The sequence below is a fragment of the Bos indicus x Bos taurus genome, chromosome 12 (assembly GCF_003369695.1).
Source record: "Bos indicus x Bos taurus breed Angus x Brahman F1 hybrid chromosome 12, Bos_hybrid_MaternalHap_v2.0, whole genome shotgun sequence".
NCBI lineage: Eukaryota > Metazoa > Chordata > Mammalia > Artiodactyla > Bovidae > Bos > Bos indicus x Bos taurus.
Genome location: NC_040087.1, coordinates 17,173,710 through 17,198,103, shown reverse-complemented (window position 1 = coordinate 17,198,103; position 24,394 = coordinate 17,173,710).

Genomic DNA, 24,394 nt, shown 5'->3' with positions numbered 1-24,394 from the left:
TTCACTCTCCTCTTTCACTTTCATCAAGAGGCTTTTAGTTCCTCTTCACTTTCTGCCATAAGGGTGGTATTATCTGCATATCTGAGGTTATTGATATTTCTCCTGGCAATCTTGATTCCAGCTTGTGCTTCTTCCTGCCCAGGGTTTCTCATGATGTACTCTGTATATAAGTTAAATAAGCAGGGTGACAATATACAGCCTTGACGTACTCCTTTCCCTATTTGGAACCAGTCTGTTGTTCCATGTCCAGTTCTAATTGTTGCTTCCTGACCTGCATGCAGGTTTCTCAAGAGGCAGGCCAGGTGGTCTGGTATTCCCATCTCTTTCAGAATTTTCCACAGTTTATTGTGATCCACACAGTCAAAGGCTTTGGCATAGTCAATAAAGCAGAAATAGATGTTTTTCTGGGACTCTCTTGCTTTTTCTATGATCCAGCGGATGTTGGCAATTTGATCTCTGGTTCCTCTGCCTTTTCTAAAACCAGCTTGAACATCAGGGTATTTGAAATAGTTTGTACAGGAAAACACATAATTATAAGACTTGATTTTTTTTCCTTTATGATTTTTAACAATAGGGAGAATGGCATTGAAACATGTATAATATCATATAAGAAACGAATCACCAGTCCAGGTTCCATGCAGGATACAGGATGCTTGGGGCTGGTGCACTGGGATGACCCAGAGGGATGGTATGGGGAAGGGGATTCAGGATGGGGAGCACATGTACACCCATGGTGGATTCATGTTAATGTATGGCAAAACCAATACAATATTGTAAAGTAATTAGCATCCAATTAAAATAAATAAATTTAAATTAAAAAAGAATAGTGATTTGGTGTCCTTGCAGTCTTCAAAGATGAACAATTAGTTTGAACTTTTTATTAGTACCATTATGAATGATTGATATTTGGTTTAGTGGTCTCCAGTACATATTTATTAACCTTCTTCTGATTTTCAGTCCCACTTTTTCCTCTTGTTCCTTGCTTTACCTGGTGATTCTTAGCTCAGAGATGCTCCAAAGTTGCATTAACCTTGTTAGTCACTCAGTCGTGTCTGACTCTTTAAGACTCCATGGACTGTAACCTGGGCTCCTCCGTCCATGGAATTCTCCAGGCAAGACTACTGAAGTGGGTTGCCATTCCTTTCTCCAAGGGATCTTTCATACCCAGGGATCTAACCTGGGTCTCCTGCATTGCAGACAGATTCTTTACTGTCTGAGCCACCAGGGAAGTCCAACTTTGTAGCTTCTTCTGAGTATACTCAAAGCTTCAGTGGCTCTATCCATTCCATGCATTAACTTGCCCTTTTTTCTAATTTCCAAAGATCTGTTTAAATATTTAATTTATTCATTCTTATTCTTTTAGTGTTTCTTTTTCTCCTTTTTTTCTTTTAATTTGTGGGGGAAGATGTGTCTTGGTAAGGCAGAAGACAACGTATGTGCCACTATTATCTCATTTTCTTTTTAAAATAGACTCCCTTCAACTTATGTAATATAGCTGATGTTTTGAACTTCAGAGGAGTTTAAATGTATTAAAGTTTACAAATCTTATTTTTACATTTCTTTACAGATTGGAATGGGTATCTATTTCTATCTCAGATGATTTCATTCTTGTTTCCTGTGCCATACTTCTCATTTAAGACATAAAGAGCTTAAGCTGCATTTGGTTACTGACCCAGAGATCCTTGGAATCCATCTTTTCTAGCCTCTAATCCTAACATCTTTACCCTCTCCAGTAAACAGCTGTTCTGTTTCTCATACTCAGGAGATATGTAATCTTGGTTTTAAAAGTCATGAATCCTTCTCTCCTCTTGGATAAGAACAACTTCCACAGTTCTCAAGCTTCATCTCTCTCTAGAAACTCAAAGTGAAATCTATATGTTTACAGGCCCAGAAGTTAAGAGCTCTATCAACTGGACTGTTTCTGGAATGATTCTTTAGACCATTTATCTCCCTCAGACAATGATCCCATATAAACTGGAGTTATAGGGGCAGAGAACTGTTGCTCTGAATGTTAACCTTGTATATCACATGTAAAATGACTCCTCACATTCAATAAAGTGAGCCTCAAAGATGTGGACAGTCATGGGGTTAGGAAGCCAATCTTGAGCAAATACAATGTATATCACATGTAAAATGACTCCTCACATGCAATAAAGTGAGCCTCAAAGATGTGGACAGTCGTGGGGTTAGGAAGCCAATCTTGAGCAAATACAAATCTCAGCAAATGGTTGTGTTACAAGAAGTATATAATTGAAGAAGATGTGTTTGTAAAGATTAGACCATACATAGAAGGGACATTTTATATGTTCCACTGAATTATATTTGCTAAAATATAATTTTGGGGAAAAACAATGACAGTCCAAGGGCTAATATATGTTATTTTTTCTGTCTTAATAAGATTTAATAGCATCTACTTGAGCATTTGATTACCTGATCAATTTTTCATTTTCTGCGAAAAGAAAAAGGATGATTTTACACTATGTGAAAGAAGACAACTATCAAAGTAAGTACAGAGAGCACATATGTCAACATAGTAAAGGCCATTTATGACAAGCCCACAGCCAGCGTATATTCAATGGAGAAAAGTTGAAAGTCCTGCCACTAAATTCAGGAACAAGACAAGGATGCCCACTCTCACCACTTCTGTTTAACATAGTGTTGGGAATCCTAGCCACAACAATCAGAAAGGAAAATAAATGAAAGGTGTCCAAAATCAAAGGAAAGAGATAAAGCTCAATATTTGCAGATGGCATGACACTCTATATGGAGAATCCTTAATTCTTTATTTCAAAATTATTAGAACTAATAAATGAATTCAGCAAGGTTGCAGGACACACTATTCATATATAGAACTCTGCTGCATTTCTATACTAATAATGAAATATCAAAAAACCAAGTAAAACAATCCTGAATAGGAATAAAGAATCCCATAAAAAATGGACAAAAGACTTGAACATTAATGTACAGGCTTATGAAAAAAATGCTCAACTTTGTGAATTATTAGAGAAACGCAAATCTGAACCTTTGAATCTTGACCTGCATTTTGATGAAAAATCATTTTTATCTCTCAGTAATTGTTTCTTTATTCCTCACATGTGAGAAATCATCTTCTAAAATTATTCACCTCACTGTATTTAACAGGCTGTATTTGGGTGTCAAACTCATGTCTGTCTTTCCTTAAAGGATTCTGATAAGCTTGTCTACATATCTTATACGTGCTTTATAAAAATGTGGATCTATGGGAAGGATCCTAAAGAAGGCTCAGTGGTAAAAATGCTAACATTCTGGGGACTGTGAAAGTGGAAGGTAATGATTGGATTATTCAAAGTTTTGGGCATGCTAGAAAATTGCTTCCATGATCTGCTGTTCTACTAGAATTTCTCCATCAAAGGAAGCATAAGACTATATTTTGAGTTACAGAAACTCTCTCAACCTATTTCTGTAATGACATCTTATCATTCTAGCAATAATAATAATAAAAGTAACTTTGCAAGTCTCAATGTGTAGAAAAATATGCAGTTTTCCATAGACTTGCACTCTATAATCAGACTTCATGAGCTAATATTTTAATTACACCTCCTGGATAATAATTAGCCATCTTAGCTCCTTACTTGTCATCTGAAAACTGCAGTCATTGTTCCAAGCTTACCAGACACTATTTCCTCCTCTTTTTCCCAGTAACTAAGATATTAATATTCTTCATTTGAAAAATGCTCCTTCCAACCATGCTAAAATTTCACCCTCATACAGAATTTCCCTATGTTTTATCAGATGTACTTTGGTTGCAAGAGCAGACTAAACTATTAATTACTTTAAAATACTCTGTCCAGTTTTTTTTTTTTTTTTTTTTTTACTTAAGGATGTACTTGAATAGCCTGTGGATTCAACCAGAAGAATCTAATTGCATTATTTTGGTAAACAGCTTGTATTTATTTTCTAAAAAGCCTAGGGTACAGATCTATCTTCTAATGGTTTCTTTTTTATTTTTAATACCATGAAATCAAGGGCAGCTACCTTTGGCTCATCCCAACATTAGGCTTTACTGAAAGTCTTTTTGATGCAAATTTAGACATTTCTCAATGATTTTAAGGTTAGAATGTTGGGAGGATTCATTCGATGGGCTCATCTGAATATCAGGCTGTGATGAGGTCTGCTCTGTCCCAGGAGACCTATTATTGCTGGAATTTGGGCTGCTGCTCTGGGAACCCGAGCCTTTCCTTCTTTAGTGCTCTAAGGACCAGTTGAAGGACAAAAAAGGGAATATAGCTGGTATTAGCTAAGCTTTAAAGAAGATTGGATCATAGGGAACATAAATTGTGGTTTATTATAAAAGCCAGTACTTTGCGCTTCCTCTCAGTACTCCGTGTAATAGGATGAACAGTAGACTGAGGATCTGAAGAGTAGCATGACTCCCAGCACCTCTACTTTAGTCTCATAGTCTTGTGCAAACTGCTGAGAATTCCATATTTCCAAAATGAGAGCACTGCGTTAAATGTATCTTTGGTTTCTCTCAACTTAAAACGATGCTTTTTTGAGGTTGGGGAAACAACTTACTCTATATTAATTTAATATGCACTACATCTAAAGATTGTTTATGGAAGCATGACAATTCTGACTTGAAGGAATCTCCCCATTACTGGATCCATGGTATACAAATGTCTTATGTTGCCTTTCCAAACACATTATAATTACACTTTGCAGGATAGTATTTTTACATTTAGCAGATGGAGTTTCACATCCATAAATGTGTTTTGGATTCCCACTCCTCACTCTAACATAAAGAAGAGGCAGTGACTTCTAAAGAAATACTGTAGATTAGATGGTAGAGCAAGTTGGTAGGTCCACAGCATATTTCATTTAATATTGGTTAGGCTTTTGATGTATCATATATAAAATGCATACATAGCATGAGGCTTGGCTTAAATATTAATATTTGGCCCAGAATACATTCAGGCTCTGCCATCCTCTGAATTTTATGTATTTTTCAAGACATTCTATGAAAATCAGTGTAGCCATTTTCTTTTATATTTTTCAAATGAGGAAATAGACTTAGCATAAGTTAAAGAAGTACAGAACTTTAAAGGGAACCTAAAAGGCCATCTCATTCAACCTTCAAGGCCACTCAGCAAATTGACAGAACTCTGTCTCTTAGATCATTTGATGCGTAGGCCAGTGCTGCAGCAGCATACCATCACTGACCAAGGTCTCCTTTGCTCTTGTGAAAGCCGGTTTGGGAGAGGGAAACTTAGAAATTCAAGGTAACAGGTTGAGAACATTACCAGGACAAGCTCATAGGATTTGAGGTTTCCTAAAGCATTCAGGAAATATTTAGGGAAAAAAATCTCAAGTATTTAGTATTTTCTAAGAATATTGAAGATTTTAAGATGCTTTTGTTAAAGGCATGAGCCTTTTATTCATTAGGAAGAAATAGGGTGATAAAAGATCCCAAGTTTCTTGCTCCAGAAAGAGTCCATTTGAAATACATTTTGGTTTGGTATTGAATCATGATCCCCAGGAACAATTTGTGCTCCATCTCTCTCTTTTTTTTTAACCACACTCAGGCCTGGAATGGTTGAAAAGAAGAATAAATCCACTTTCCTTTTTCTCAGTAGTGTCTATAAAGCGCTTTCTGTACATTGTAAATTTTTATCAGTTGAGAGTTTTGTTTCATCCGTCCTATGTATAAAACTTGCTTCTAGACTTTGGGGGAAATTTGCCACGTTATCCTGAGTATCTCTGAGGTTAAACTCTGGTTGATTGGGCCCAGCTGAAATCAACAGAAATTTGTAAATAGAATTTTACCCCTTCTCATCAGAATTCCAGAGGTCTTCTTGAAACTCAGAAGTTCTGAGAAGTGCAATAGAAATCTCCTGCTTCGTTCAGTCCAAGCTAGTCATCACTCTTCATACTCCTCAGGCCCACTGTGGGCCTGGTCTGCAAATCTGAGCCTGGATGAAGCCTTTCTACAGTTATGTTCATGGGACCAAAACCACATAGCCATGCTTCCAGGGAAGTCCCAACCTTTCTTTAGCAACAACCAGCTCTTTTTTTTTTTTTAGCAGAATCACCCAGCATTGCATAGGAATTGAATTCTGCTTGGTTCCTCAGAAAACTTTCAAGCAGCAACTTTCATTTCTGTTTCTTTCTCTCTATTGCCTACAGATTTAGTGATTTAAAAGTTGTGAGACAGTAAAATTATACTTTGTTGTTGTTCAGTTGCTCAGTCATGTCCAGCTCTTTGCAACCCCATGGATTGCAACACTCCAGGCTTCCCTGTCCTTCACCATCTCCTGGAGCTTGCTCACATTCGTATCCATTGAGTCAGTGATACCATCCAACCCTCTCGTCTGCTGTCATCCCATCCCCTTCTCCTCCTGCCTTTCAATCTTTCAGCATCAGGGTCTTTTCCAATGAGTCAGCTCTTCGCATCAGGTGGCCAAAATTGTACTTAATGCTGCCAAAAGTAAGTGGGGTCAGGGATATGAAATCAGAATAGAAATTCATTTAAACACTGGATGTACTGAAAACAGAGTTCTGAGGGAAATGAACTGAAGGAATCTCGTGACATTATGAATCTTCATAGCCACTAAAAATGTCGAAGTATGTATCTCTCCTGCCAAAAGTCAGTGTTCTTCATTTCATATGGACAGGGCACCAAATGATTTATGGGCCTTTCACCACGAAGTTCCTCTGCCATTAGCAGAACAATGCCTTGGTTGCTAAAACCAGACATATTTGGTGGGCTTCATATTCCCGTCAGTTCTCTCACCTCCAATGAGACTTATATGTTCATGGGGATCATTAAGACAAATACATCTCTTTTGTTTATTTAATTTTTTAAACTTGATTTTTATTTTATATTTGAGTATAGTTAATTCATTGTTGTGTTTCAGGTGTATGGCAAAGTGATTGAGTTATACATATACATACATCCATTCTTTTTCAGATTCTTTTCCCATATAGGTTATTATAGACTATTGAGTAGAGTTCCCTGTGCTGTATAGTAAGTTGGTTATCTATTTTACACATTGTAGTGGGTATATGTTAATCCCAGCCTCCTGGTTTATCTCTCCCTGCTACCTGTCTCCTTTGGTAATCATTAATTTGTTCTCTAAGCCTATGAGTCTGTTTGTTTTGTAAATAAAGTATATTTGTATAATTCTTTTAGATTCTACGTGTAAGTGATAGAACATGGTGTTTGTCTTTCTCTGTGGTACTGACTTTTTAGTATGGTAATCAATAGGCTCATCCATTTGTTGCAAATAGCATTATTTCCTTCTTTTTACAGCTGAATAATATTCCATAGTATATATTTACCACATATCCATTATCTATTCATGGACATTTCTGTTGCTTCTCTGTCTTGGTTGTTGTAAATAGTGCTGTAATGAACAATGGAGTATATGTATCTTTTTGAAGTATGGTTTGCTCTGGATATATACCAAGGAGTGGGATTATTGGATCATATGGTAGTTCTATTTTTAGTTTGTTAAGGAAACTCCATACTGTTCTCCATAGTGGCTGTACCAATTTCAGTTCAGTTCAGTCGCTCAGTCATGTCTGACTCTTTGTGACCCCATGGACTGCAGCATGCCAGGCTGTCTCTCACCAACTCCTGGAGTTTACTCAAACTCATGTCCATTAGTTGGTGATGCCATTCAACCATCTCATCCTCTGTCAGCCCCTTCTCCTCCCACATTCAGTCTTTCCCGGCCATCAGGGTCTTTTCAAATGAGTTAGTTCTTCACATCAGGTGGCCAAAGTATTGAAGTTTCAGCATCAGTTCTTCCAATGAATATTCAGGGCCAATTTCATTTACAATGGACTAGTTGGATCTCCTTGCAGTCCAAGGGACTCTCAAGAGTCTTCTCCAACACCACAGTTCAAAAGCATCAGTTCTTCCACACTCAGCTTTCTTTATAGTCCAACTCTCACATCCATACATGACTACTGGAAAAACCATAGCCTTGACTAAACAGACCTTTGTTGGCAAAGAAATGTCTCTGTTTTTTATTTTATTTATTTATTTTTTTTAAATTTTATTTTATTTTTAAACTTTACATAATTGTATTAGTTTTGCCAAATATCAAAATGAATCCACCACAGGTATACATGTGTTCCCCATCCTGAACCCTCCCCCCTCCTCCCTCCCCATACCATCCCTCTGGGTCGTCCCAGTGCACTAGCCCTAAGCATCCAGTATCGTCCATCGAACCTGGTCTGGCATCTCATTTCATACATGATATTTTACATGTTTCAAAGCCATTCTCCCAAATCTTCCCACCCTCTCCCTCTCCCACAGAGTCCATAAGACTGTTCTATACATCACTGTCTCTTTTGCTGTCTCGTACACAGGGTGATTGTTACCATCTTTCTAAATTCCATATATATGAGTTAGTATACTGTATTGGTGTTTTTCCTTCTGGCTTACTTCACTCTGTATAATAGGCTCCAGTTTCATCCACCTCATTAGAACTGGTTCAAATGTATTCTTTTTAATGGCTGAGTAATACTCCATTGTGTATATGTACCACTGCTTTCTTATCCATTCATCTGCTGATGGACATCTAGGTTGCTTCCATGTCCTGGCTATTATAAACAGTGCTGCGATGAACATTGGGGTACACGTGTCTCTTTCCCTTCTGGTTTCCTCAGTGTGTATGCCCAGCAGTGGGATTGCTGGATCATAAGGCAGTTCTATTTCCAGTTTTTTAAGGAATCTCCACACTGTTCTCCATAGTGGCTGTACTAGTTTGCATTCCCACCAACAGTGTAAGAGGGTTCCCTTTTCTCCACACCCTCTCCAGCATTTATTATTTGTAGACTTTCGGATCGCAGCCATTCTGACTGGTGTGAGATGGTACCTCATAGTGGTTTTGATTTGCATTTCTCTGATAATGAGTGATGTTGAGCATCTTTTCATGTGTTTGTTAGCCATCTGTATGTCTTCTTTGGAGAAATGTCTATTTAGTTCTTTGGCCCATTTTTTGATTGGGTCGTTTATTTTTCTGGAGTTGAGCTGTAGCTCTACAGCTACAGCTCTGTTTTTTAATATGCTGTCTGGGTTGGTTATAACTTTTCTTCCAAGGACTAAACGTCTTTTAGTTTCATGGCTGCAATCACCATCTGCAGTGATTTTGGGGCCCCCCAAAATAAAATCAGCTGCTGTTTCCACTGTTTCCCCATCTATCTGCCAGGAAGTGATGGGACCAGATGCCATGATCTTCGTTTTCTGAATGTTGAGCTTTAAGCCAACTTTTTCACTCTCCTCTTTCACTTTCATCAAGAGGCTTTTTAGTTCCTCTTCACTTTCTGCCATAAGGGTGGTGTCATCTGCATATCTGAGGTTATTGATATTTCTCCCGGCAATCTTGATTCCAGCGTGTGCTTCATCCAGCCCAGCATTTTTCGTGATGTACTTTGCAACATCAAGGCTGTGTATTGTCATCCTGCTTATTTAACTTCTATGCAGATATGCATATAAGAAAAACTAAAGAGCCTCTTGATGAAAGAGGGGAGTGAAAAAGTTGGCTTAAAGCTCAACATTCAGAAAACTAAGATCATGGCATCCGGTCCCATCACTTCATGGCAGATAGATGGGGAAGCAGTGGAAACAGTGGCTGACTTTATTTTTCTGGGCTCCAAAATCACTGCAGATGGTGACTGCAGCCATGAAATTAAAAGACGCTTACTCCTTGGAAGGAAAGTTATGACCAACCTAAACAGCATATTCAAAAGCAGAGACATTACTTTGCCAACAAAGGTCCGTCTAGTCAAGGCTATAGTTTTTCCAGTGGTCATGTATGGATGTGAGAGTTGGACTATAAAGAAAGCTGAGTGCGGAAAAACTGATGCTTTTGAACTGTGGTGTTGGAGAAGACTCTTGAGAGTCCCTTGGACTGCAAGGAGATCCAACCAGTCCATCCTAAAGGAGATCAGTCCTGGGTGTCCACCGGAAGGACTGATGTTGAAGCTGAAACTCCAATACTTTGGACACCTGATGCAAAGAGCTGACTCATTTGAAAAGACCCTGATGCTGGGAAAGATTGAGGGTAGGAGAAGAAGGGGATGACAGAGGATGAGATGATTGGATAGCATCATCGACTCGATGGAGATGAATTTGGGTGGACTCCGGGAGTTGGTGATGGACAGATAGGCCTGGCATGCTGAGGTTCATGGGGTCACAAAGAGTTGGACCCGACGAGCGACTAAACTGAAGTCTACATATAAGTTAAATAAACATGGTGACAGCCTTGACGTACTCCTTTCCCAATTGGAACCAGTCTGTTATTCCATGTCCAGTTCTAACTGTTGCTTCCTGACCTGCATACAGATTTCTCAAGAGGCATGTCAGGTGGTCTGGTGTTCCCATCTCTTTCAGAAATTCCACAGTTTTTTGTGATCCACAGAGCCAAAGGCTTTGGCATAGTCAATAAAGGAGAAGTAAATGTTTTTCTGAAACTCTGTTGCTTTTTCTATGATCCAGTGGATATTGGCACTTTGATCTCTGGTTCCTCTGCCTTTTTAAAATCCAGCTTGAACATCTGGAAGTTCATGGTTCACGAATTGTTGAAGCCTGGCTTGGAGAATTTTTGAACATTACTTTACTAGTGTGTGAGATGAGTGCAATTGTGCAGTAGTTTGAACATTCTTTGGCATTGCCTTTCTTTGGGATTGGAATGAAAAGTGACCTTTTTCCAGTCCTGTGGCCACTGCTGAGCTTTCCAAATTTGCTGGCATATTGAGTGCAGCACTTTCACAGCACCATCTTTTAGGGTTTGAAATAGCTCAACTGGAATTCCATCACCTCCACTAGCTTCATTCACAATGATGTTTCCTAAGGCCCACTTAACTTCACATTCCAGGATGTCTGGCTTTAGGAGAGTGATCACACCACTGTAATCATGTGTGTCGTGAAGATCTTTTTTGTATAGTTCTTCTGCGTATTTTTGCCACCTCGTCTTAATATCTTCTGCTTCTGTTAGGTCCATACTGTTTCTGTCCTTTATTGAGCCCATCTTTGCATGAAATGTTCCCTTGGTATCTCTAATTTTCTTCAAGAGATTTCTAGTCTTTCTCATTCTATTGTTTTCCTCTATTTCTTTGCATTGGTCGTTGAGGAAGGCTTTCTTATCTCTCCTTGCTATTCTTTGGAACTCTGCATTCAAATGGGTGTATCTTTCCTTTTCTCCTTTGCTTTTCACTTCTCTTTTCACAGCTATTTGTAAGGCTTCCTCAGACAGTCATTTTGATTTTTTTGCATTTCTTTTTCTTGGGGATGGTCTTGCTCCATCTCCTGTACAGTGTCACGAACCTCGTCCGTAGTTCATCAGGCACTCTGTCTATCAGATCTAGTCCCTTAAATCTATTTCTCATTTCCACTGTATAATCATAAGGGATTTGATTTAGGTCATACCTGAGTGGTCTAGTGGTTTTCCCTACTTTCTTCAATTTAAGTCTGAATTTGGTAATAAAGAATTCATGATCTGAGCCACAGTCAGCTCCTGGTCTTATTTTTGTTGACTGTGTAGTTTCTCCACCTTTGGCTGCAAAGAATATATTCAATTTGATTTCAGTGTTGACCATCTGGTGAAGTCCATGTGTAGAGTCTTCTCTTGTGTTGTTGGAAGAGGGTATTTTCTATGACAAATGCATTTTCTTGGCAAAACTCTATTATCCTTTGCCCTGCTTCATTCTGTACTCCAAGGCCAATTTACATATCACCAACAGTACAGGAAGATTCCCTTTTCTCTACACCATTCCAGCATTTTTTTTTTTTTTGGTAGACTTTCTGAGAATGGCCATTCTGACAGACGTGGGGCTCTACCTCATTGTGTTTTATATGCATTTCTCTAGTAATTAGCAATGTTGAGCATCTTCATGTTATTTTTTGGCCATCTGTATGTTGTCTTTGGAGAAATGTTCATTTAGATGTTCTGCCCATTTTTTGATTGGCTTGTTTTTTTTATTTTGAGTTACATGAGCTGTTTGTATTTGATATATTTTGGAAATTAATCCCTTGTCAGTTGCATCATTTGCAAGTATCTTCTCCCATTCTGTAGATAGTCTCTTTTGTTTATGAAGATAAATCATCTTTTGATCATTCTTGTCCCTTTATATATCAGAATGCTGGACAAACTTGATTTGAATCCAATTTCAAAGGAAAAAAATGATGGAAAATAAGTCTCTACTAAAGATAACTCTAAGACAGTAATTCCTCTATGGTAACAGAGGGATATTATGTATTCCATGCACAGAATGGATATATTCTACCCACATGAGAGCCCTTAAAATATATGACTCTTCAGACTTCTTTGGAATTAGGGTAAATAACCTGCAGATTGGGTCCATGACCCTGGGCCAAACACTATTTTATGGATAAGAATTTCTTTATTTGTACTGACATCTGTTAGATATTTATGTTTGCATGAATGTTAGCAACATGCATGACTTGAAACACAGTTCCCACCAGTCTCTGCCACAGCTGATCTCACATGGAAGGGTTACAAAGATGCACTAGATCCATCAAACCCACCCGTGGGAATCCTTCTGGTGGACTGGACAGATGGGTTGTGTTAGTTCTGTTTTGACCACATCCATTGTCATGGGGATGAAGAGTTTGCTTTCTTGCTCTAATCCTTTATTTTAATCTATTGGGTATTTTTGGACATACGCAATTTGAATTATAACAGTGGTTTTCAGAATTCAAAGATACTGTAAATTTTTCAAAAGTATTGAAGATTTGGTAAGTGTTCAATTAAATTGAACATTTTAGAATCACAATTTAAAACCATTGAACCACTGATCATTGGTGATATATTAAGTTTTTTTCACCAAAATGTACAAAGAACTCATATAATTCAACATCAAAAATCTAAACAATCTGCTTAAACAATGGGCAGAGAATCTGAACAGACATTTTTATAAGGAAGACATACAAATGGCTAACAGGCACATGAAAAGATGCTCAGCATCACAAATTATCAAGGAAATGTAAATCAAAACTTGAGATAGCACCTCACACCTGTCAAAATGGCTATTATCCAAAAGATAAAAAACAATAAGTATTGGTGAGGATATGGAGGAAAGGGAACCCTCATGCACTGTTGATGGGAATGTAAATTGGTGCAACCACTATAAAGACAGTACAGACATACCTCCAAGAAAAAAAAAATAGAGCTTACCATATAATCCAGCAATTCCACTCTTGGGCATTTAGCCAAACACAAAAACAAAAACCACCCAAAATGACAATTTAAAAAGATATATGCACCCAATGTTGATTGCAGCATTATTTACAGTCACCAAGGTTTGCAGTCCATTGATTGATGAATGAATAAAGAAGATGTGATATACACACACACTCTGAAATATTACTCAGCCATAAGAAACAATGAAAGCTTGCTATCTGTGACAACATTGATGGGCCTAGAGAGTATTATGCTTAATGAAATGTCAGACAGATAAAGATATATACTGTATGATTTCACTTATATGTGGAATCTAAAGGAACAAATGAATAAACAAAACAAACAGGTATAGATACAGAGAAAAAACAGATGATTGCCAGAGGAGAGGGAGAGGAGTAAAGGAAAGAAAAACAAATAGGTGAGGGAGATTAAAAGGTACAAACTTTCAGTTGCAAAAATAAATGAGTCACAGGTACAGTGTGGAGAATATAATCAATAACTATGCAATATATTTGTAACTAGGTCTAACATGGTGACCATTTTGAAAGGTATAGAAGTATCAATCACTATGTTGTGTGACAAGATATACAACATTTTTAACATGAGGAGAGCCTCTAACATGTTAACACGTGGTGCTAGTCAACTGTGTGTGTGTGTCTTGTCACACTCAAGATTTGAACTAAAGTGTCTACCATTTCTACAGATATGGGGAACTTTCTGTGAACGTGTCAGGTTGGGGAAGAGGTAGCATCTCATGCAAATTCGGGTCCGTACATTTCTTTTTACATGTAAATGTACAAGGAAGTAATTGTTTACGTCACACACCAGCCTCAATAAATTAAACACCAAGGCATGCTTAGACATAGCTTCTCAGTCTTTGCCCTTCCCACTGCACAATCATGGATTGTGTAATAACAGATGAATTTGTGGGAGATTGCATGACAATACAGTGATACCGTATTATAATATTTTTGGTACTTTTCAATTTCGGGTGCTTTTGGTTTGACTTTAATGTTCATGAGGTTCAACCTTGAGACACAATTTTGTAGTACTCTAAGGTTTAAGAATCATGATTACCGAATAATATATTGAGGTTCAAAACAAGCCGTTAAAATGTCCACATTTATAATGTTTATCCGTGGAGAAGGAAATGGCAACCCACTCCAGTATTCTTGCCTGGAGAACCCCAGGGACGGAGGAGCCTGGTGGGCTACACTCTATGGGGTTGCACAGAGTCGGACATGACTGAAGCAACTTAGCAGTAGGAGCAGCAATGCTTATCTGTGTGAATGACATTTTTCTTATTACTGTGCAACCTAAAATATACAGAAATATTTTGGATGTGGATACCACTATAAGACTGTAATCGTCAATCATGCTCTTGATTTCAGATTTTTGGGTATGTCAGGATGGCTTTACTTTTGCCATTGATTGATGTTTAAACAAGTAAAGTTAACACATTTAAAGCATATATCCATGTAAACATATTCCTTATAACTATTTTATATATTGGGATTTTGAGTAAGACTTCATTTGAGATAATAATTCTGCCAGTAAAAATCTCATACTAAAAATCAAGTTCAGAAGGTCAGTGGTTTGTACTCATCTCATTTTTAACCTGCCTGGCTTTGTACATATTATTCATATCTTGAAACTTACAATAATGATAACTTAATTCACTTCTTGTAGAAGACTTGGGATCAGACTAAAATCTTGTGGCAATTGCAATAGCTTAGAACCAAAATAAAAATGTAAATATTCTTTTTATTGAAGTATAGTTGATTTAGAGTATTGTATTAGTTTCTGGTGTACAGCAAAATGATTATATTATATCCAGGCAAGAATACTGGAATAGGTAGCCATTTCCTTTTCCAGGGGGTCTTCCCTACCTGGGGATCAAAACCAGGATCAAATCTGCATTGCAGGCACATTCTTTACTGTCTGAGCCACCAAGGAATCATATATATATATATACATATATAAATACACATTCTTTTTCATATTATTTTCCATTATAGAAAAAACCCTGATGCTGGGAAAGATTGAGGGCAGGGGGAGAAGTGGGCAACAGAGAATGAGATGATTGGATGGCATCACCAACTCAGTGGACATAAGTGTGAGCAAACTCTGGGGTGTAGTGAAGGACAGGGTAGCCTGGCATGCTGCAGTCCATGGGGTCACAAATAGTTGGAGACGACCTAGCGACTGAATAACAGCAACAACAGGCTATTAAATATAGTTTCCTGTGCTGAAAGGTAGAACCTTGTTGTATATCCATTCTATATATGATAGTTTACATCAAAATGCAAATGTAATTGCATGTTGGTGCTGCTGCTGCTGCTAAGTCGCTTCTATTCTAATGAAGCAGGTGCAGAGGAAAGTTAGTAGATACTGCTATTTCAGACCTAATATAAAAGCCAAATTTGCATGAAGCACATATAATAGAAGACATAATGACGAGAAGCTGATAATTTGGAAATGTATATTCTTTGATTTGTGAGAACATTTTTTCAGCCGATTTTCTTCCCAGTGGGGTCCCTTAATGGCTTCCTAGGTGGCGCTAGTGGTAAAGAACCTGCTTGCCAGTGCAGGAGAGCTAAGAGATGTGGATTCCATCCCTGGGTAGGGAAGCTCCCCTGGAGGAGGGCATGGCAACCCACTTCAGTATTCTTGCCTCGAGAATCCCCATGGACAGAGCAACCTGGCAGGCTACAGTCCATGGAGTCAAAAAGAGTTGGACACGATTGAATTGACTTAGTGTGCATGTATGCGTGGGACTCCTAAGAAATATTAGCCAGTTTCATTCTCTGAACAGACCAGCAGAGGGGTGGGAGATACTGAGCTGAGATTAAATGGTGGTTCTATATAATTGACAGGTTCCCTACAGTGAACATATTTCGATCTGGGGACTGTTCATTTCTGCCAGCCCATCTGTTGCCTGCCTATCCCTTTACATTTCCCCATGCATGTTCCCCAAAGGGCCACTTGCTTCACCATTACTGAGGTGTCTGGACCAAAAAGCACAAAAAAAGCATACAGGAAAAACCACACAGATGCAGTAAAACAAGTCATGGTCTAAGGTCACACTTCCTCCCTCTTGGCTCACTTCTGAGTCACCAGCAAGCCCACTGGCCCTTGCCGCTCCTGATAACCCTCAGCAGTGTGGTTCTCTCTGATAAAGAGCTGCGAATTCTATTCAGTGACACGTGGGCACCCTGAAGTGACTCAGAGCACGTCACCGAGTGCATGACCCACCTCTGAGTCACCTCAGGTCATTCCAGTGGAGAGCAAGGCTGCAGTGCTGAAATGCTTGTGCCGAGAGGAGTGACTGTCATTCTGTGCAAAACCACCCTCTCCATTCTGACGGTCGCATTTCACAGTCTGTGGGCTCTAGCCTGCAGCAAAGGAGGTCAAAGCAATAGGCTAAATATGACAGCCTGTGTGCCGGGATGGGTAAAATCAGATCAACGTATGTCAGTAAACAGTTTAGCGTCTTGCGGAGACGATGACACGGTTTCCATTTACATCTCATCTCTAACCAACTCTGTGACATTTAGGAGGTTGCTTAGCCTCTGTGAGTCAGTTGTCTCTTATCCCTAAAGGGAATTTATTAAAGCCCGTGTGCGGTGCTCAAAATTGCTGGGAGGACTAGAGAAACAGACTTGAGCCTAAGGTCTCAGAAGCTATAATGAAAGCCATGCTGCAGAAATGACCCCTTGTGGAGCCTGCTGCTCCTGACTCCATCTTCCCACAACTTTTATTACAGCATCTAAAACTGGACTCTTCTGCTGTCACCCCCACCAGCAGTATAAATCCTCCATCCTCCCTCTCATAGGACTCACTTTCAAATGCAAGTCTCATGCAGGGGAAGCTGGTGGTGGGCCTCTGAGGTCTCCTGCCTGCGCTGTAGTTGGGAGGCTGGAGTGGCCAGATTTTGAAGATGCTGCTGGGAGGCAGAATTGATAACATGGGACATGATGAACATGTAAGGACGGTGTTCATAACATACAGAGAGGCCGCAAGTGGCAGGCTGCCTTATAAAACTGGTGTGACTATTAGAGGAGGTCACATTGTCAGGCATCCTCCACAGGATGGCACACACTGGCACCTAATAGATCCCCTTTTCCTTTCATCCCATCTCTGGTGAGAACCTGAAAAATCCCACTCGGCAGAGGTTTGAGAGTTCTGTCAAGGAATTTCTCAGTATGCTGTGACTAATCGTGTTGACACCGAATCTTTGCCTTAACGTGGGAGCAAAGAAACAGTCTGATCTCTCCAAGCTCTTCTTTGATGCTATTTTTTGCTAAGGAGCTTGTCAGCACAAGGGATCAGAATGCACAGGATAGTGGGCTGTATTCTCTTTTCTGGCCCCAGGAAGGTGATTTGCCTGCATAGGATGGAGAGAAGAGGTTCTTGCCCCCTGGCTCCCAAGGCATCTGGGAATGAATACCATGCTGGGAGCTGGTGAAACAGAGATGGATGAAACCCCATGTGCCTCCTCGATGGGCTGGTTCCTGGTCGTCCCACTCTTGAACCTTGTGGTGAGCAACAAGCTTGCTCTCATCCTTAGCTGTGACCCAAGGATTGTGCTTTGTCCTCACATAGAGCCACCTGGCCAGAACCTAGAAAATGGTCATGGGAGTCGGGAGGTGAGAGAGAGGAATATGTTCTCTTCCTCTTTGGGGAGCAAATCCTTGGAGAGGTACTAGCAAGGCTTGCTGATACAATGATGGGATCCTGGGGACCCGAACTCAGTCAGGTAGGAGGTTTGCCAAAAGTCAGCACAACAGATAAGTAATCTCTGTCATGAAACCAAAGGCAGAAGCGTGAGGCTGTGCCTAGAAGGTCAAGGGCCAAGCTGATGTAAGAAAGGAGAAGGTAGTAAGCAATGATGGAAAAAGTGAGAGTTTATCAGATGGTCCTCCAAACAGCAAATGTGAAGGCCCAAAGGTATTCTATTATGGGCTGTCTAGGTAGCATCTTTATAGGTGTTTTATAGAAATAACAGTCTTCTGTTTGTTCAGTAATCTGAAGTTTGAAAAAATAATTTTACATATTTTATTCTATATGATCTTAGTATACCCAAAGGTGAGCTAGTTGTTGCTAAGTTGCTAACTCTTTGAGTAAGTGAGTTAATTCTGTTGTCTGACTTTTTGCAACCCCATGGGCTATAGCCCACCAGACTCCCCTGTCCTTCACTATCTCCTGGAATTTGCTCAAATTCATGTCCACTGAGCCAATGATACCATCCAGCCATCTCATCCTCTGTAACCCCATTCTCCTTTTGCCTTCAGTCTTTCCCAGCTAGGTAGCTGGTATTATCCCACTTTTTACAGATGAACAAAAGCATAGTGAGTCAAAGTTAAAAGAGTTTGACTCAGGCTACATGGTGACTCTGTGAAGCGGGACTCGGACCAAATGCTCTTTCATTATTTAGGATGCCAGGCTGTGGCTAGAAGAGTCTTCAAAACCTTTCCATGAAGATTATAAACAAAAATATTGGGGAGGGGGAGTGAGTGGCAAGAGTTTCCCACTTGACTTTCCATGGGCTTCCATGAGAATGTTTTAAATTTGATCTCATGGATATTTTCCTCTAAGGTTCTAATGTAAAACTCCAGAATTATACACTTTTGATTTGCCATTAAAATAAGTAAGGTTTAGGATGTTCCGTTGCAGACTTTGCCCTTTGCACACCTTCCTCACTTAGGAGAACAGGTGCTTGTTAATTATAAGGAGGGACTTGAAATTCTCAGGAATATTTTCATCCTTGTTGAATCAGCTGTTGAGCTGAAAACAAATCATGAAAGACAGAAAACTTACACCCTTGGTAGGCTGTTTGAAAGTGACACACAGATTTAGATATTGACTCTTAGAGGTCTGAGATGGTCTGGAGCCATTTCATAACAGTACCTGGGTCATCCTTCCATGCCTTACTCAAGGCTCCTATTTGGGTAAAGTAAGCCTCTGAATTGCAGCCATGAAATTAAAAGACGCTTGCTCCTTGGAAGGAAAGTTATGACCAACCTAGATAGCATATCAAAAAGTAGAGATATTACTTTGCCAACAAAGATCCATCTAGTCAAGGCTATGGTTTTTCCAGTGGTCATGCATGGATGTGAGAGTTGGACTGTGAAGAAAGCTGAGTGCCGAAGAATTGATGCTTTTGAACTATGGTGTTGGAGAAGACTCTTGAGAGTCCCTTGGACTGCAAGGAGATCCAACCAGTCCATCCTAAAGGAAATCATTCCTGGGTGTTCATTGGAAGGACTGATGCTGAGGCTGAAACTCCAATACTTTGGCCACCTCATGTGAAGAGTTGACTCATTGGAAAAGACCCTGATGCTGGGAGGGATTGGGTGCAGGAGGAGAAAGGGACGACAGAGGATGAGATGGCTGGATGGCATCACCGACTCAATGCACATGAGTTTGGTTAAACTCTGGGAGTTGGTGATGGCCAGGGAGGCCTGGTGTGCTGCGATTCATGGCGTCGCAAAGAGTCGGACATGACTGAGTGACTGAACTGAACTGAAGCCTCTGAAAAGGTACCACATTAGCAAGATTCTTATATGTAAAATAACTTTCTAGTGAATTGCACTTTTAGCTCAGTTGGTAAAGAATCTGCGTGCAATGCAGGAGACCCCAGTTCAATTCCTGGGTCAGGAAGATCCCGTGTAGAAGGGATAGGCTACCCACTCCAGTATTCTTAGGCTTCCTTGGTGCCTCAGATGGTAAAGGAAATGCCTGCAGTGTGGGAGACCTGGGTTTGATCCCTGGGCTGGAAAGATCCCCTGGAGGAGGGCATGGCAACCCACTCCAGTATTCTGGCGTAGAGAATCCTCATGGACAGAGGAGAATCCCCATGGACTGGCGGGCTACAGTCCACAGGGTTGCAAAGAGATGAACATGACTGAGCAATAGACCATGGAGCTCTTCAGAGCCATTAAGTGTCTATAGAATCCAGGGGAAAAGTAAAATGTAAACTTAATCATTTAGGGGTTTTAGCTATTCTCAGTTGTTAGGGTATTTGATTGAATTTTAGCACTTGTCCTACCTTCTTCCTTGGATTGTTAGGAGTAGAAAAAAAAGCAGAGAGACTGTCCAGGAGAACAATTCCATATGTGTAAAGCACTGAAATAATTATTGTGGTTATTTTTTTAACTAAAGGGCTCAATTCTCAAATATACTTTTAGGCAGGAAAAAAAAGTTTCATGTATATATAATAGAGTCTCTCTTAATACACCAGTTTTAAGAAGAGGCTGATTTTGTCCCATGTATCTGATCAGTTGGCAGTTTATGCCAACCCATTGGCAAAATAAGTGTGAACTCAAAAGAGGCTTTTACAAAACAAACGGATTCTAGCTGCCCCATATAATATGAAACATTGATTTTTTTTCCCTCTGAACTTTCTTAACTATAATTTGCCATATCATTGGTCTTGAAATGAAGATTACATAAGATTTGATACACTTACAGTTGCTTAATATTCATTCCCGTTGGAGGAGCTGCAAGCATGACGAGAGTTCCAGAAACTCAGCAGGAATGTTTAAAGGCCTCCTCCATGCATAATCCACCTGCAGGCACAGAACTGCACGCTTTTCCCTAAATACTCCATGACTGGTCCATCTTTGGTATGTGTTCAGTTGCTAAGTCCTGTCCGACTCTTTGTGACCCCATGGACTGTAGCCCACCAGGCTCCTCTACCATGGTATTTCCCACACAAGAACACTGGAATGAGTTGCCATTTCATCCTTGAGGGGATCTTTCTGACCCAGGAATTGAACCTGCATCTACTGAATTGGCAGGTGGATTCTTTACCACAGCACTGCCTTGGTGATTATCCACTTACAACAGGGCAGTGTCCCCGTGTCAACCACCTCCTGCTTCCAGTAATTGCATACAAGTTACTCTTTAGAATGTTAGCTGTAACTCTTGGCTTTAGCTACCAGTCCTCACGAAATAGAAGTATTATGTAATATAAACAATATGGCCTATTTACCTCAAAATTCTGACTCAAAAAGACAGTGACATTCCTCCCTGAATCTGTTTTGTTTCAATGACTTGTTGTTACTGAACTGTAATCCATGGATTTATGCAAGTAAATTATTCTTTATCCAGGTTAAGCATCAAAACTCTCTTGAGACTCCCCTCTACCCCAGAAAATACATTCACTGGAACTTTACCACAAACTGACAAATCAGAATATTTAGAGTCAAATCTGTGCACGTGTGTTTTGGAGCATCTCCTTGCTGCTAAGTCACTTCAGTTGTGTCCGACTCTGTGCGACCCCATAGACGGCAGCCCACCAGGCTCCCCCGCCCCTGGAATTCTCCAGGCAAGAACACTGGAGTGGGTTGCCATTTCCTCCTTAGGTGACCCAATAAAAAGCTCTTAACCTCCCGAATTTCCCCCATCTATTTATAACCAAAATATCCAAGCAAAACTCATAGGATGTTACTAATACATACTATCCCTTCAAACTTTCTTCGATGAGAATACATTTCTCCTGCCTCCAGTGAAAGTTTTGACAATTTTCGACCCCTTTTCTGCTCACTCTTATGTGATCTGTAGTTGTGACAAACATAATCTCAATTTATGAGTAGAATAATAATATGGGTCCAACTGCCCATAATAACCAATGGTTTAAATATAACTTTGTGCTAAATCTTCTCCCTCCCACAGTTTGGACCTTCTGGTTGTAAGCCTGAAGGTAGGGTTCTCTCCTTTTACCTGCTTACCTTCTCACGATGTGCTTGACTTTTTCTAAAGGATTTTCACCAAGTTCTAAACTTGGGTGGGGAGGACATGTGAAATGCTCAGACAGTTCCTAACTGGCTGGGTAGTTTTCTACTCACTGTTCTAGCAGTTGATTAAACCTGTCAGACCTGGGAGGGACCAGCTGGTAACTTTATGTCGTGATCAATGTGACGGTTTCATGGACTCTTCAGAGATTCCCTCCTGGGACCCTTCTGCTGCAGTTATCATGAACCTAGTGGGTATTTCTCTACTTTGTACCATCACTAATGCCCCATCCCTCAACCCTGGGCATGAACCCTGTAAACTACAGCCTCTTTTTGCTAAGAATTATTCTTCCCTTTATGTGATTCTTTGGGCAGAACTCAAAACATCCTCAGGTGGGCTAGTGGTAAAGAATCCACCTGCCAATGCAGGAGACCCAAGAGAGGTGGGTTGGATCCCTGGATTGGGAAGATCCTCTAGAATAGGAAATGGCACCCCACTCCAGTTATTCTTTTCTGGAAAATTCCACGGGCAGAGGAGCCTGGTGGGCTACAGCCTATGGGGCTGCAAAGAATTGGACACAACTGAGCAGCTGAGCGCACACATACACAACACATCCTCACATGTGACCCTCTCCAACAAAACCCACTCTGTCTAGGATGACACCCCACATCACTTGCGTTCATGGGCAGTGGGCCGCAGGCTGATACCGTACTGTAGCCTCTGCAAGATCCATCCTCAAGGCTCCTCCAGCCCCTCGATTTCCCAGGATGGAGACCTCTGAGAGTCCCCACAAAGCCCTCCTCACTGAGCTTGTGGTTAGAAGGAAGTGCCGCCGCCTCTTCAAAAGGGATGGAGTGACTCACAGCTGACAGAAGCTGTCCCCAAAGACGTCTTTTCACCAACTTCCTGCTTGCCTTCTCTGGAGCCTTTTGCTATTCCTGGTCAGACTGAGGAACCAGGAAACACAGAGCAGGTTCTCAGGGACACTTCTCCAGTTGTGTCCTCCAGGACACAGGAGGAGGAATCTGTCTTTAGTGTGTTGATGCCTGTCAAACTGGGGTCTCAGAGGCAAGTGAGGCAGGCAGAGTCTCATTCGACCCTTCTGCCCCACAGATGTAGTGTGAATTGAAGAGTTTATACACACCACAAAGCCACTAGTCAAGGAATGTTGAAGAAGGATCACCCTGACTGCTTCATGGAGCAAGGGAGAGGCAAGATCCCAGTGTAATAAGTATTATACTTGTGTTTTATGAGGTTTCTAGATAATTCAAGTCAGGAAACATCCTTTAACTCCCGTGAGGCTGAGACCTATTTTTGTTTATTTCTCATTTGCATCTTCTGATACTGCCTAGTTGTTGTTCAGTCACTAAGTTGTATCCGACTCTTTTCGACCACATGGGCTGCAGCACGCCAGGCTTCCCTGTCCTTCACTATCTCCCGGAGCTTGCTCAAACTTATGCCTGTTGAGTCGGTGATACCATCCAACCATCTCATCCTCTTTTGCCCCCTTCTCCTCCTGCCTTCAATTTTTCCCAGCATCAGGTCTTTTCCAGTGAGTTGGCTCTTTGCATCAGGTGGCCAAAGAACTGGAGCTTCAGCTTCAGCATCAGCCCTTCTGATGAATATTCAGGCTTGGTTTCCTTTAGGATGGACTAATTTGATCTCCGTGCTGTCCAAGGGACACTCAAGAGTCTTTTCCAGCAGCACAGTTTGAAAGCATCAGTTCTTCAGTGCTCTTTGGTACTACCCAGTTAGGTCGCTTTAGACTAGGAAAGGAAGCCCATCTCAGGTGGCTGGAAGTACAGTGTCCCATGCTCAGTTTTGGAGGTCTGTGGATGAAAGCTTCCAGAGGTCCACGAACCTCCTGATCTTATACCAGCCTGCTCTATGGCTTCAAGCAGAAAAGTAGCATCAGAACAAAATAAGCCAGTGTCAGAGCATTCTGAACTGATCAGACTGAAGTAACTACATGTTTGGCATTCAGACATCAGGCCAGGTCAAGTTGAATCATTTCATTATTCGTTTCTTTACCAAAAGGAGATGAATTGCATACATGAGTATCTTCCTTTCACGCATTCCATTCCAGCTTTCTCCCAAACATTGAATGACCAAGAACCCTCTCCACTCTCTAAGACCAAGCAATAATTTTCAATAAAGCCATTCTAAATTCAAGCCAAGACAACTTTCTCCCTCCAAATCTCTCTGAAGGGTATAAAACTCTGAGTCAGTCTTTACAACTTACATCATTTAATAAATCTTATCTTCTCTGTCTGAATATGGACGTTAGGTTCATGAAAGACTTGGTATTCCTCTCTAGGAATTACCGTTATTTACGTTTTAAACATTTTTTTTTAAATTACAAAACTCGAAATATTTTTCTGTATAAGATGAACAGTCTATACTAAAGGTAAGTTCAAGTCTCATTTTAGATACAGGAAATAGCTTGCAGCTTCAGGTTGGAAGGT